This window comes from Candoia aspera, chromosome 3 (genome assembly GCF_035149785.1).
Source record: "Candoia aspera isolate rCanAsp1 chromosome 3, rCanAsp1.hap2, whole genome shotgun sequence".
NCBI lineage: Eukaryota > Metazoa > Chordata > Lepidosauria > Squamata > Boidae > Candoia > Candoia aspera.
The window spans coordinates 207,096,526-207,112,378 of record NC_086155.1 but is presented as its reverse complement, the minus strand read 5'-3'; positions in this window follow the sequence as shown (position 1 = coordinate 207,112,378).

The window sequence follows — 15,853 nt, the reverse complement described above, 5'->3', positions numbered from 1 at the left end:
AACTTGGAATTCCAACATCTGAGAGAGGGCAGGAAATCCTGAAAAATTGTAGGGAGTTGGAAGAGTAATCGAAGGAAGGTTAGACATAAGCAAGAGATGAGAGGGGCGACTGAGGGCAGCTTATCTCAGAAACAGTAGCTCCGCCAGGTGGCCGGAAACTGGGAAGAAGCATTGCCAATTCTTCAAATTGATTCTGCTTTAATGACCTCCATTTAGTATTTACCCCTAATGCTAGTGTTTGTTGAGGTTTTCCTACTAACGATTAAGACTGCTATTGTACCTAATCATTTTGGCCGGGTGAAGAGGTTGTATTTGATTGTCTCCTTTCACGTGCTTCATGCAAATTGCCTGGGGGGAGGAAACCTGCCCGGACTTGTTTCTTACTTCCTCTTTTTCTCTCTGCTGATATGTAGCAAGCCAGGAGAGCTAAGTCCTTTAAATATGTTTTGCTTTTTGTAAATAAATTATTTTTATAGATATGCCTGGTGTGTGTGACTTTTCTGATCTCTTCTGGGCTAAAGGCTTTCCCAGCATTCTGCCAACAGGTTATGTGCCCAGTAAACAGCCCAGTAAAACCCAGAGAGAAAAGAGAGATCAGCTCCACACCTCATGCACAATTTAAAGGCAGGTAGCAAAGACCTGTGAAGATTTTCTTTGGAGCCACCTGGAGATTTTCCAGCAACTGCCGGTCTACAGGACAAAGAAGCTAGCTGAGGTGACTTGCAAAAGAAGGAAGAAGCCATGGCTACCTCCCAGCTCTCAGCGATGCCTCTGGAGCGCCTATCAGAGACCAACTATTTGAATTGGGCCCTGAAGATGGAGATGTATCTTCGCAGAGAGAATCTTTGGCTGCCAATTGGTGAGCAAACCTCCCAAAATCTCAGTGCTGAATGGCTGAGACAGGATGAGCAGGCTAGAGCCACCATTATCTTGGGAGTTGAGGACAATCAGCTAGTCCACGTGCGAGGCATGCAGTCTGCAAAGCAACTTTGGGACGCTTTGAGAGACTTGTATGTAAAGGCAACAGCAGGGAGTAAAGTTACTCTGACGAAAAAGCTGTACAGAGCCTACCTTGCAGAAGGAGATAGCCTTCCTGAGCACCTGCATTATATTCAGCAGCTGTTTGTTGAGTTGCAGGAGAGAGGAATGGAATTTACACCTCTCACAAAATCATATATCCTCCTGTCCTCACTAAATGCAACGTGGGACACGCTGATTTGTACTCTGGAGGCTATGTCTGCTTCAGGCAGAAGCCTGAAGCAGACCTCAACCCATCGTATGTTACACAGCGCGTACTCGCTGAATGGGAGAAGAGAGAGGAAAGATTCCCCCCCATCTCTTCTGGAAAGCTGCAACACCAGAAAACAAGGGAAAAGAAGGGAAAGGAACCTGAGGCCACAGCGCTAGCCAGCCAGCGATGCTTCACTTGTGGTTCAGCTGGACATTTGCAAAGAGACTGTGCCATGAGACCCAAGAGTAGAAAGACAGAGAAGAAGAACACAAGGGCAACACAGAAGAAGGCTCTTCAGACAACCCAAATTGCACAGGTTGCTGAGAAGGGTAATTCTGATGTATGGGTGTTAGATTCTGGGGCCAGTTGTCATTTATGTAATTGTAAAAGCTCTTTTGTGTCACTGTCTAAAACTGAAAGACAAAGTGTATCTTTGGCTGATGGGTCTGTGACCAAAATTATGGGACAAGGTGACTTGTATTTATCCTGCTTAGGAGAAACTGTAAAAGGTGTGTTGTATGTGCCAAATTTACAATCAAACCTTTTATCTGTGGCACAATTGGCTGCAACAGGGTATCTCATAACATTTAAGAAAAATGGTTGTGAGATACGTAAACATGGGAAATTGTGTGCTACTGGTATGTTAAAAGACTCCTTGTACATTGTGCAAAATGCAAGGAAGCCAAGCTGCAAGGCTACAGTTGGCAACACTCCATATCATGACCAATGTGTACACCTGATGCACAGGAGATTTGGTCATGCTAATTTCAAGTATATAGCACAAATGCCACAGCTGTGTGCTGACCTAAAGATAAAACCCTGTGATAAATACTTAGACTGTGTAGTTTGCAAAGAATGCAAAACACTAAAAGCTCCTGTGAGTAAGCACAGTGACAGAGTTACAAGTAGACCTTTGGAAATTGTACACTCTGACATTATTGGTCCTTTTGCTCCAAGTTTTGGACAAGCAAGGTATGCAATGACCATCATTGATGATTTCTCAAGATACACATTTATCTACATCTTAAAACATAAAGATGAGGCATTTGAGAAATTTAAAAGTTTTGTGACATGGGCAAATGGAAAATTCCCTAGGCCTGTATCTGCACTCCAATGTGATAGAGGAGGAGAGTACCTTTCTCACAAATTCAGAAGGAGCTACAGGTTCATAATGGGAGAGAAATTAATAATTAGCAAAAGCGCTTCTTTTGCTGGACAAAACTGGGGGAGATAAAATTCTAGCTCTCCAGTTGATCTGACCACCACAAGAGAACAGCAAGGACTTGCTGATGGTGATCTTTTGCCTGATGAGGACATTAAGCCAGAAAAGCAAACTGAAGATCTGTCTGATGAGATAGATGCTTCTCAGGAAAGTGATAGGAGTCAAAATTTAAGCCCTGTATTACCTCGCAGATCTCAGAGGAGTAATAAAGGCGTTCCTCCATCACGTTTTCAGGCTGAAACAGTAAAGGCTTTTCACATATTCACAGAACCTGAGTCTTTAGAACAAGTGAATGCTTTACCATCTGAGATTGCACAAAATTGGCATTCTGCCATGCAGCAGGAATTAGCATCCTTGAAAGAAAATAAAACATGGAAACTGGTAAATCTACCTCCCAATGAACGCTGTCTGGGTTGTAGGTGGGTTTTCAAACTGAAAAGGGATGCTGATGGCAAAATCCAAAAATATAAAGCCAGGTTGGTTGCAAAAGGGTTCACTCAAAGGAAAGATTTAGACTTTGACAAGACTTTTGCACCAGTTACTAAAGATGAATCAATTAGATTACTGTTAAAAGTTGCTGCACTCAAGGGAATGTCAGTTAACCACTATGACATTCAAACTGCATTTCTCTATGGTGATTTAGACCACAGATTATACATGCAGCAACCCTCTGGCTATGAAAAAGGGGAGAATCTTGTCTGTGAACTGCAGAAGTCAATCTATGGGTTAAGACAAGCTGCTAGATCCTGGAACCAAAAATTAGATGAAAAACTGCAGAGTTTTGGTTTTGAAAAAGGAAAAGCAGATCCCTGTGTATATATGAAGAAGGACAAACAAGGCTGTATGTATCTGTGCATTTATGTTGATGATTTGCTGCTGTTCACATCAACAGAAAAACAAAGGCTTGATTTTGAAGCCTGCATGAAAAGCCATTTCATATTAAAAAGCCTTGGAGTTGTGACCAATTACCTAGGTTTGGAAGTACACAGAGACAAGGATGGTAGTTTTCTGTTAAACCAACGTAGTAAAATTCAAAAGCTCCTAGAAGATTTTAATATGCAAGACTGTAAACCAGTCTCTACTCCGATGATAATAGATTTTCAGAAAGATATAGGAGAAACTCAATTAACTGAGGCAGAGAACTATAGATCTGCAATTGGAAGTTTACTGTACATTGCAAATCATTCTCGCCCAGATATCTCAAATTCTGTGGCCATTTTAACTAGACAGGTAGAGAAGCCTACATCTACTGGAAAAGCAGCATTGAAGAGGTTAATGAGGTATTTGCAAGGAACAAAGAATTATTGCCTGAAGCTAAATGCCTCTGGAACTGAGAAATTGCAGGCTTTTGCCGATTCTGACTGGGGAGCAGATGTCAGTGACAGAAAATCCACTTCTGGGATTTTAATTCAATTTGCTGGATCTAGCTTAGGCTGGCATTCTAGAAAACAAACACTTGTTGCTCTTTCCACTGCAGAAGCAGAGTTTTATTCTCTAACACAAACCTGTAATGAGGTTACATGGTTTAAACATTTGTTAAAAGACATAGGCATGGAAGTGAACCAGCCTATAACTGTTTATGAGGATAATCAAGCTTGCATTGCTATGGCAAAATCTGAAGCCTGCAGAAATAGAACAAAACATATCGATATTAGATATCAATATATCAAAGATATGATAAGCAAAGGAGAAATAATGTTAAAATATTGTGAATCAAAAGACATGATTGCTGATATTTTAACCAAACCTCTTCCTGTACCAAGACACAAAGAGTTGTCAGAGAAGATTGGTTTGCATCTTAATCTGTAGTATAAAAAGGGGAGTGTTGAGGTTTTCCTGCTAACGATTAAAACTGCTATTGTACCTAATCATTTTGGCCGGGTGAAGAGGTTGTATTTGATTGTCTCCTTTCACGTGCTTCATGCAAATTGCCTGGGGGGAGGAAACCTGCCCGGACTTGTTTCTTACTTCCTCTTTTTCTCTCTGCTGATATGTAGCAAGCCAGGAGAGCTAAGTCCTTTAAATATATTTTGCTTTTGGTAAATAAATTATTTTTATAGATATGCCTGGTGTGTGTGACTTTTCTGATCTCTCCTGGGCTAAAGGCTTTCTCAGCATTCTGCCAACAGTGTTAACTTCCCAGAGTCCCTCCTTGGGGTGGGGGAGATGGGCGGTGATAAAAATTTGATAAACAAACAAACAAACAAACAAACAAAGGCATCTTACTGAAGTCTGTGCAGTTCTTGACTCCTCTATCAAAATAGAGACTGCCCTCCCCCCTCTCCCCTTCATCTATCATCAGATTGGTATGCCTGCTGCCATCTTTGGCCGGCTTCCCTCACTGATTCTATAGCATCAGGGTACATGGCACGGGAGGTTTTGACACCCCAGGAAAATGGATTTCTTCTGATCTCTCTCTCTCTCTCTCAAAATAAAAGAAATCCAGTAACTGAAAGCTGGTGATCATTTGGGGCCCACCTTCCACTATAGTCATTGCAGCCCATCCTAAGATGGTTCTGAAACTTTGAAGCCTTGGCACCTGAGGTGCACGTACCTGCAGCCTGAAAGTTTGTTCTTTTCCTTCCGCCAAATATCTTTATTCTTCAGGGATCAGTTAGGCAAACAATAATGGAATAATGGTGCACTATAAAAATAAGTGTGTATTGGTGTGATTGTGCCTGTGTGTGTGCCTGTGTGTGATAACTGAAGTTCTCCATGGGTGAGTTCCTCCATCCCCCCTCCCTCCCTCCCTCCCTCCCTCCCCTCCCCTCCCCTCCCCTTCCCTTCCCTTCCCTTCCCTTCCCTCCATCCCATCCTTCCTGTCCTAACAGCCAGGAACCACGCTGAGACAAGGAGTAGGTCTCTAGTGTTTTATTACTGCTACATAACAGAGAATCCTAACAAACTGAAGAAGCATGGGAAAAACCCAGAGCTATAAACCCCAAAGGCTAAGGCGGGCCCGATCTGTGTCTCTTTGAATGGCCACCTAATTCCTCAGTACTACACATGCACTTTACAGCCTTGATGGGAGCCCCCTGCTCGCCATCCTCACTCATGACACTTCCCTTCCCTTCCCTTCCCTTCCCTTCCCTTCCCTTCCCTTCCCTTCCCTTCCCTTCCCTTCCCTTCCCTTCCCTCCATCCCATCCCATCCCATCCCATCCCATCCCATCCCATCCCATCCCTTCCCTTTCCTTCCCTTCCCTTCCCTTCCCTCCCCTCCCCTCCCCTCCCCTCCATCCATCCCATCCTTCCTTTCCTTTCCCTTCCCTCCCTCTGTCCCATCCTCCCCTCCCCTCCCCTCCCCTCCCCTCCCCTTCATTCCACTAAGGAAAATAGGAAGGTCTACCAACTCGAGAAGTTGTTCTTCTGGGCTGAGGGAGAATCTGGAGCCGCCAGAAGGCCTCTGTCCACTCCCCTCCTTTTTTCTGCAGGCAGCCAAGAAATCTCCTGGATCTGCAAGAAAAATAAATAAATAAAGCAAACTCCACAAATCATCAATCACTGCAATGCAGCCATGTTGCTGAGCGGATAGTGGAAGCAGATAGGAGAACAGAAGGAAATATTGTCACAGGCATAAATAGCGCTTAATAAATCATCAGCAAACAGGGACAGGATACCAGACTCCTGTGTCAGAGTTAATGACAGCTGGAAGCGTCTTTGAGCTGCTCCCACTTCTCTGCATACACAATGTGGGACAAGGAACTAGCTGTGATGCCTCCAAGATGCCACTCCCTCCTCCCTTGGTATGTTGGCAGAGATAAAGCTTGCTTGCTTCTTCCTCACAGGGGACTAGGAAGATGCATATCAAAAGAAAGAGAGAGACAGGGAAGGGCAGAATGGGTAGGGCAAAACATCTCCTTTCTTTGGGGTCTCTTCCTTAACCCAAACTTTTCTTCCATGCCATCCCTCACTTTGAGCAATGTCACTGTGGCAAATATTAAGAAGGGACAAGGCTTTCAACGCATGGTTGTGGCTACCCTGTTGACTTTTTGGACCCCCCTCCTGGAGGATGTCCAAGCACACAGGTGCTTCCACAGGCATGGAAAGAGGGCAAGTAATGAAAACTGTGCCGTGATGTCATGATGGAAACTTGGTGACTTCCAAATTAACATCTACCGTTATAAGGGAAGTTGTACATGCAGACAGGCCCAGCCAGGAAGCATCAATGGGAATGAACTTAGGGCTGGACTTCAATTAGCAAGAACCAGGGTCACCTATGATCACTTGGTAGCTAATCCAAGGGAAGACTTCAAGCATATTTTTTAAGCTGCACCTGTCCCGTGCTTATGTTGGCTTGACTCTAAACCAGCTCAAGAAAATCCTGTCTAGATGGAGATATTATAAAATATATACTGTATGTCGAGTAAGACTTGCCCACAAGGAGGAAATCGATTGACAGTTGCTTTCCTGGAATATACACTGGCACACACAAAGTTAAGTTAAATTTATATATACAAGATTATAACATCAACATACAGGTACATACAAGCACAACACCTAGCTTAAAAATACAAACAAATGTCCCTTCCTTCAAGCATGCATGCTAATATGTAAGTATTTTCCTTTACCAACACTGCAGAAATAGCACAGTGATTAAAGTTCTTACTTAGCGTAGAGAAGCTTGTTGGTTTTGAGACCAAGAAGAAACCTTTCTCCCCCTTAAATTACCTTTTTTCCCCCCTGGGGCAGCAAGCTTTTCCCAGGCCTTTAAAAAAAAAAAAGACATATGCCCAGAGTTTAACAATTATAGAAAAAATTTCCAGCCACTTGAGGTAGAAGAGTTATCCCCGACTCCCAGATATTTCAGAAATGTGTGGGGTATCAGCAGCTACTTTTCCTTCAGGAAGCCTTTCACAAGGCCCTGAAGACCTGGTTTTGCCCATAGGCCTGGCGGGCTGGAAATGTGGTAAAGCCAATGCAATGACTATACTGATCATTTTGATGAACGGAATTACCTTGGTTGTGAGTTTTAAGTATTCTATGATGGTTTATAATATGCTTTTATATTGCTTTTTTTCTTGTTTTTAAATAGCTGTATTTTAAAAAAATGTATGTGTTTTAATTGTTTGTAAGCCACCCAGAGTCATATGTATGAGATGGGTGGCTATATAAAGGTGACAAAACAAACAAACAACCAAATAAGCCATCTACTGCATGAAGCTGTATCATGATATTTTAGTCTACCCAGAGGGCCTTGTGTGTGTGTGTGTGTGAGAGAGAGAGAGAGAGAGAGAGAGAGAGAGAGAGAGAGAGAACCCAAGACTCTCTAGGGCTTCTGGGAACGCAAAGTCTCCATAATTTCTCCTGCTTTCTAGGTTTCAAGAAGCTGATGGTTGCAGTGAGCAGGCTGGTGATGTGGAGTTGCCAATACAGACCAGCACCTAGAATAACAGAGAGAATTGCTTGGGATTGGTATTAAGCTTTACTTAAGACTGGGACGCGGTGGCGCTGCGGGTTAAACCGCTGAGCTGCTGAGCTTGCCGATCGGAAGGTCGGCGGCTCGAATCCGCGTGACGGGGTGAGCTCCCGTTGCTAGTCCCAGCTCCTGCCAACCTAGCAGTTCGAAAACATGCCAATGTGAGTCAATTAATAGGTACCGCTTCGGCGGGCAGGTAACGGCGTTCCGTTCAGTCATGCCGGCCACATGACCACGGAGGAAGTGTCTACGGACAAACGCCGGCTCTTCAGCTTTGAAACGGAGATGAGCACCGCCCCCTAGAGTCGGACACGACTGGACTTTACGTCAAGGGAAACCTTTACCTTTACCCTAAGACTTACAAACTAGTTTTCTCTGACCACCTGCCAGTAAATGATAGGAAATGGTGCCTCAATTCCTTGGACATTTGATGCTGAAGTTCATATATTGCTCATGCCTGTTCTAAAATTGCAAGATATGAATGTCTCCCTTCTCCAAGTTGTACCCACCCCAGCATCAGGAGAAGAATGTTAGTGTACAGCTTCCTTGTCTTTCCAGATTCTGAGATTTCCTGCAGAGAGGAACTTCCACCAAATTCACTTTGAATTTCCATTCTTGCTCTAGACTAAAACATCTTTTTAAAAAAATTGATGGCCTATATTTCCCACAGATGAGATTTAGCCCAAGGAAATGCCAGCTGAAATTAAGTTTTGAAATTCCCTACATCAAGATGCAATTCCATAGAATAAGGACGAACAACAGTTTTAGCAAGAGATCCATGACAGCAGGAAATGCACCAGGATATAATAAACAATGTGATTGCTTTCACTGTTATATTTTCTACTTGCTACCCTCCAGAAACTTCTTGCTGGCATTAATCCGCCAATGCATAGCCATCAAGCCAAGTAGTGATGTTACAATGGAGCTGCATAAAACAATGCGGGATGCATCACTTATGGGTCCTTGGAATTTGCTGCTTATTTTTGTCTCGATAGACAATATTTTTGTCTTGCAGGAGAAAAACTCAAGCTTGGCCTTGTAAAGCAAGTGAGACCTACTTTGTAAGGAAAATTGCACACATGTTTAAAAACCCATAAGCTCCTGATCTTCTGATCTGCAGGGAGAAAGAATCCGAAGCTGAATGATATTGCAGAATGAGAAGGATATTAATACAATTAATACAATTACTTAGGGTGCTGTGGGTGGTATTGCAAAATTCATTAGCTTCCTGCCCACCCATTATGTCTTGTGCATTGTCTCTCTATCTCCTGTCTCAAAGGTGCCTCCCTGCATAGATGCTCATTTCAAGGTGGGATATATATGCTTAGAGTTGTGGCGATCATGATTTTATATCTAATGTCTTCTCTTCCTCCTTCACAAGTCCAGTTTCCACACAGTGGAGATGACATCTTTGCACACACCCTGATGTTATAGGATAGAGATCATCTGACACGTAGGCTTAGGGCCCATTGAGTAGAGAACAGCTTGAACACGTTCAGGTTGGATGCATGGATGAAGAGGACATCATGAGACTTTCTGCTACTAGTACGTCTCATCAGATACCTCAAAGGGCTTTCCCAAGATTTTCATGAATGTCTGAACTATTATAAGTGCACACAGATACATAGCTCTCTGTTGATCCCTTTGCTGTTGAACAGCATTGAGTTAGGATTTAGGGAGGAAAAGAAAACTTTTTCAATGGTAGAGGTTTATTTTTATGTAGAAAGTTCCTGGTCAAAACAGGAAATTACAGATGATGCGAAACACCGTCTTCATTCTGAGATCAAGCTTGGAAAGTAGCCTGAATAAACCGAATGATTCATCAGTTGATTCACCTCTAACTGCAGTTGTGGAGCACAGCAGTCCACAGATTTTCCGCAGTCTGGGACTGATGAAAGTTGATGTCCAGAACATCTATAGGATATCTGAAGTTATGCGTCCAACACCTTGGGTGAATGTGCTAAACCTAGAAATAGGCGAGTGGTGTCCTCTATATGTTTGGACTTCAACTTGCAAGTCAACGTAGATTAGGAGTTGTGGCCCCAGCTCTGGAGGGCCTCAGATCATTTCCCCTTTGGTTATATAATCAGGGAGCAAAAAGGAATATAAAGTAGGACTCTTAGAATCAGTGGAAGAGGAGAATGGCAGAGAACAAAGAGACAAAAGACTAGCAGACATGGTGAACATCTACTGGCAATAAGTCATGGACTACGCAACTTCCAGATAAAGAGGATGAGACCCTTGTTGTTCACTGAAAGGTATTTGGAGGCACTGGACTGAAAAGTCCTGATGTCTGAAATGTACCCCCCAAAAGCTTCCTTCCCATGCTGGTTTGTGGCTACTTATCGTTGTAAGCCGCCCAGAGTCACTTGCTGAGATGGGCGGCTATAGAAATCAAATACATAAATAAAATACTTGGTCATGAATTAGATCAGAGGTTTTCAAAGTTCTTCAGGCCACAGAACCTGTTAAGGGGGGGGGGGAAAGAGAGGGAGGGAGGAATTTCCCCAGAACATTCAACCAAAAGGCAAATCTTTAGTGCTAAAATGGGCTTGTTCAAGTTAAATCTCTCCTCCCCTTAGTTTTTCATCAACTTCTTGCAGAGCCTCAACGCTGAGAAACCCTGAACTAGATTCCTACACTCAGCTTCTTTTGGGACCTCCTTGCAGAAAGGGTTACCGTGCTGGGTAAATTCTGCCATGCCTCACAGCACTGCCCACTATCCCTGCAAATGGCAGGATTTGCTTTTAATTCCATGTGTGAGCTGCTGGAAGAAAGTTTCATTTGCTGTTTGACATCCCCCTCTGAAGATGATACAGTGCACAGCTCTGCTTTCTTTGTTTTCTTCAAACATTCCTCAGCCTCACCGTTTGTCTTGGCTGATGGATGAGCTGCTAACATCTCTCTGGAGCTTTTATCTTTTCTATTATTTTGGTGTCGTTAATCCAAAAGAAGGGCAGGAGCCAAGGAAGGAAGGAAGGAAGGAAGGAAGGAAGGAAGGAAGGAAAAAAGAAAAGAAAAGAAAAGAAATCTCTCTCTCTCTCTCAACTCAAGAGAATTGCCGAACAAAATAAATCATCTTAGGAGAGAGAAATAGGGAAGATGCACCCTGTGTCAGAGTGAGTATGAAGTGTTTTTTACTTTCTTTGGGCTCAGTGTGGTAGGAAGCATCTGGTTTCTTTCTCATGGTATATTCATGAGGATGGATTTACTAGCATCATTATGTTACCTAGAGCTGATTCTTGGATATTTATGTCTTTGGAAACCCAAGACCCAGGAGAAGGTCTTTCTGCAATAGAAATATATGTTTCTCGTATGAAACAATGTCTTCTTCTAAGATTTTTTAAAAGAATTTTTATTTTTGTCTTCAACAGCAAGACTTCACAGAGCCTGATAAGCAAGTGGTTAATTTCTGTTGTGAGTCTTTCCTGATGGTCTGATCCATCAAAACAGGAAGCAGTCCAGGGGAATCTTCTTTGGCAGATTGGCCTCCTCCTCCTCAAGGCATTGATGATGGTTATTAGCCCTGAATAGAAGCTCTAGGCTAAGAGCAGAGAGGGGCAAGAAATGCTTTCCATTTGCAGACCTAGGCAATTTGCGTGATTCAGACCCGCCAATGCTAGTCCTTGCCAAGATCCCAGACTCGTCCATCTTTTGCAATGCAATTCACAGCATAAAAGGAGAAAAAGCATAGAAAAATGCATCTGTTGGAGGAAACTGCACAGAAAGATGTACACATTAGGGAAAGGTATGCCTCGAAGCACATATTTGGAGAAAACCATTTGCAATAATGTATTTATCTGGAAGAGTGTGTGCAAAAATATGCACATAAGAGAAAAAAAAGTGCACTTGAATCAGGCCGGGAAATCATTATGGATTGTAAGGCATTCTTTAAAAATGTACATTTTTTAAAGAAGATCAGAAATGCATGTGAGATGGAATTAAGTATTTCCAGAAGGGTAGGAAAAGGTCATGGTGACATTAAGCTGTCAACACTGTTAGCCTTTTTTAAAGTAAGTCCTTTCCAGAGCGTGATTCTTCCAGGCCTAAGAACATTGACAAAAGTATTAACTGACCCATGTAAATGTGAGGTGGTGTTATCAACTGAGCATTATTCTTCAATTGTCCTCACTTGGTTTACTTTTTGATAGCCATACATCCATTCTGCTCCATGCTGGATGGGTGAGAGAGGGCCATGTTGCCCAGGACTCCCATTGGCTTCTTGCAAACCCAGTTCTGTGGAGATTGGGTTTGGCTTTGGAGACAAAGTACAGGAGGAAGAGCAACCTCATAGGCCAGAAGCTTGCTGATTCAATGCATTCAAAGAACATCTGTCCCACATGCCTCACTTTGCTGATACAATGTATTAGAGGAACATCTAGCCCATGGGCCTCACTTTACTGATACAGTGTATTGAGGTCCATGGGCCAGAGGTTCTTCTAAAACATGGTATCAGCAAAATGTGACCTTGCTAGCAACCAGGAGCAAAATGTGGCCAAGGTTGAAAATTACGATTTGGCAGAATATTCCTGGACATTCCTGGAGCATAATTTCCAAACTCTTGGCAGCTCTGTGTGGCCATGCCACAGAGGACCTTCCTCTGCTTGGTAGATCCCCATCAGCACTGCCAACACAAAAGATGCATGCACATCCTGGAAAGCAGTCTCATTTATGCAATCATGAGGAACTAATTTAGAACTCTTAAAAAAAAAGATATTTCACCCACCCAAGTCGGGCTACTAATTGCTGCAATGCATTTCAAAGAGGTCTTCTTCAACCAGTGTGAGCCAAACGCCTCTCTTTGAACTCTTAAAGCATCCACATGTTTTGTAAGACTTGCAGGGCTGTCTCAAAGTTGTCCCTGCATGCATGTATGGGCAGTGCAATAGTCTGAAACAGATTTTGAAGAAGCCTGTGAACCTGGGAATAATGTTAAACAGCATTTTCCCCCTGGGGTAGAGTTAGCAGGGGCCCTTGAGACCTACCCCCACTGTTCAGTGCAGAAGTCCCAATTAAAGCCTCTCTGAAGTTTATCCACTGTGTGAGTGTGGGATTTATTATTATTTTGTTCACTTCCTTGTTTGAAGTCCAAGGTTGCTCAGTGGCAGAGAGGTGGATTATGTGGACGGGCATGTTTGTGCAGGTTTCTTGGTATTTGGGAAAGATTCATTATCCTTTGGTAGCTTTTTGGCCATCTTCTTGTCATCCAGTAGGGATGGACAAGGCAGACCGAGTAGCAGCACAGACGAAGTGATGGCAAAAGGCAGAAACCCCACCAGTAAATCAGAATCAGAGTTGGAGAAACAAGAGAAATATCTTTTTTATTTTGTGAGCAAGTGTGTGCATCCATAAGTGGTATGTCTGCATAGGAGCAGTATACAAGTTAGAATTTGAGAGTTGGAAATGGTGCTAGAGGGCATCCAGCCCACCCCCTGCTTGGTGCTGGAATCCCATTTAAAGCACCCCTGATGGATAGCTCTCCAGTTGTTCGAATGGGTGTGATGAAGGAGACACCACTAATATCTGGGCCACTAGTTCCACTTTCAAAATTTTATCAGAATCTGCTTTCTTATAGCTTAAACCATTATTTTGTGTCCTGGTCTCTGGAATGAGAGAGAACAGCTGAGCTGTTCAGCTGTTTCTCTCCTGATAATTCATGGTGTGGACCCTGAATGGAAGAGATTCATCATAACTGGAGAAGATCAAGCAAAATGGGCTTCTGTCCAGAATCTAACTTTCTCCCCTCCTTCCCGATGAACGATTTTACCTATCATAATTTTTTTCTCCTGTCTCCAGCTCCATCTAACCCAGCCAGGAGATTGATGAGGACACATACCCTAGCTTGGTTTATGTTTTCTTTAGGGAGAAACACCGCTGTCTGCTGCACTTTGTCATGTTGTATCACCCTTAATTGCTCCATAAGACACGAAGAGAGAGAAAGAATATAGATACAACTTGGGCTGCACATGGTGTTTTCCCCAACATCTCTGTTCATCCATAGTGTGTGCATGTGTGTGTCAAAAGAGTCAAGATGGCAGTTGTGACCACACAGTCAGAGACCCAACAATTTTTTTTACATGTCTCACATGCACAACACATGTAAAAAGAGGTGGGTCTTTGATCACAGATTTGCAGCCAACCTCCCCTGCACCCTCTGGCACCCCTGTTGCAAGAGCTGGATGGGAGGTGCTAACAGCCTGTAGTCCAGGTTATGCATGCATCCTTGTGTTGCAGTGCTGGATGTAATGGTATGTGGGAAAGACCTTGGGAGACAGGGCAAAGAGACGCAACCAAGGGAATGGTCAGAATAAAGGCAACTTAGCCTGCAACTGCATAGTGGGTGGGGCAGGAGGCTCAGAAGGGACCCTCCCTAGTTTCTCAGGTGGTAAAGGGGACAGCAGGAGAATTGTACTTTCAGACTTGCAAGCTTCTATTCATGTAATCTTGCAATAAAGTAGAATTAGCTCATCTGGCCGTGTTTCCTGTTTGGTCTACCTTGCAAGGCTGAAAGTACATCTCTCCCCCATCTCCTTTACTGCCCAAGAAACTAGGGAGGGCCCCTTCTGAGCCACTTGCCCCACCACATTCCTGCTGTGGGCTCAGCTGCCTTTTATCCGATCGTTCCTTTGGTTGCATCTCTTCTCCCTGTCTCCCAGGGTCATTTCCACATACCATGACACCAACAGAGACTTACCAAGCCGAGGAAGCAAGTCTGTGGCTTGGCCACACAGAACTGCCAAGAGTTTGGGAAGTAAACTCTGGGGATTTCCAAATATTCTGCCCAACTGTAATATTTAAAATGACTGAAGGTGACAAGTAGTCAAGGCATGAGTTGAGAGGATCCTTATTAATTCTATTTCACTTAAATATCAATGGCATCACATTTAATTCTTGGCCTCTCTCTCAGCCCAACCCACTTTATAGGGCTGTTGTAGTGGAGAAAATAGGAGGAGGGAGCATTATAGTCGCTGCTTTGAATTGCCCAAAATGAAAGCAGGATATGAATTCAATAGATAAACAAAATAAATCTAATCTAAAAGACTCAGGTCAATGCAGTGCGAATGTGAGCTGGGAATGCAGCTTATAAGATGCCAAGGTACATCAAGGACACTTAAGCAGTGGGAAAAAAGGCAGGGATCTGTCCTAAATGGGAAATACCAGGGAATAGGTAGACTTGCTTTTAATAAACATGTGGTCTCATTACCCCATATTTCAAAGCAACCTCAAAACAGAGATCCCAGATCAAGATGTGGCTTCATTGCTACATGGATAGGAGGCGACCAGGAAATCACAGGGCTGAAGACTAGACTGAGAAATTGAGAAGACATCTTGGAAGAAGGCAATGGCAAACCGCCTGTGCTGCATTGCCCATAAAATTACATAGACGGGAGTCAAGCTTGATTCAGGGAGGTTTTAGGAATTCTTTTGCAGAGACAACAGAGTCTTCTAACCACATCCAGCTGGTACTAATTTTCCCTTAGGGAGCAAGGTCTTCTCAGGAAAAATTCCTAACCCTTGGTCAATCCTTGATTTCTAGTCTGGTCTTGAAGACTCCTATTGCACTTAACAAGGACACTCTTCTTATGGCCTTGGTGTTTGTAGGAGGATCTTCGGGTGGGGGGGGGGAGGTCAGGGACTGGAATTTTGAGAAGACTGGAGGAGCTGATTCTGTCTCTGAATCTCCAACTGGTTCTGGGACCTCAGGAGAAGGACTCGGCCCTGCAGTTATATGGGTTCTTCCTTCCTGATCTCTGGTTTAGGGCTTGAGAGATAAAGCTGCACCATGTTATTTGGAGATGAAACTAGTGTGTTAGGTGCCATCAAGATGGGCCAGACCCTTGAGAAATTACATCAATAGATACTTGACAATAATCCACAGTTCTTCCAAGGCTGTTCCAGTGGTCTCCTTGACCATCTGTCTTTCCCCTCTTTTATTTCCCTCAAACTTTCCACGCAGAACTGTTTTTTTTTCTCATCCACCA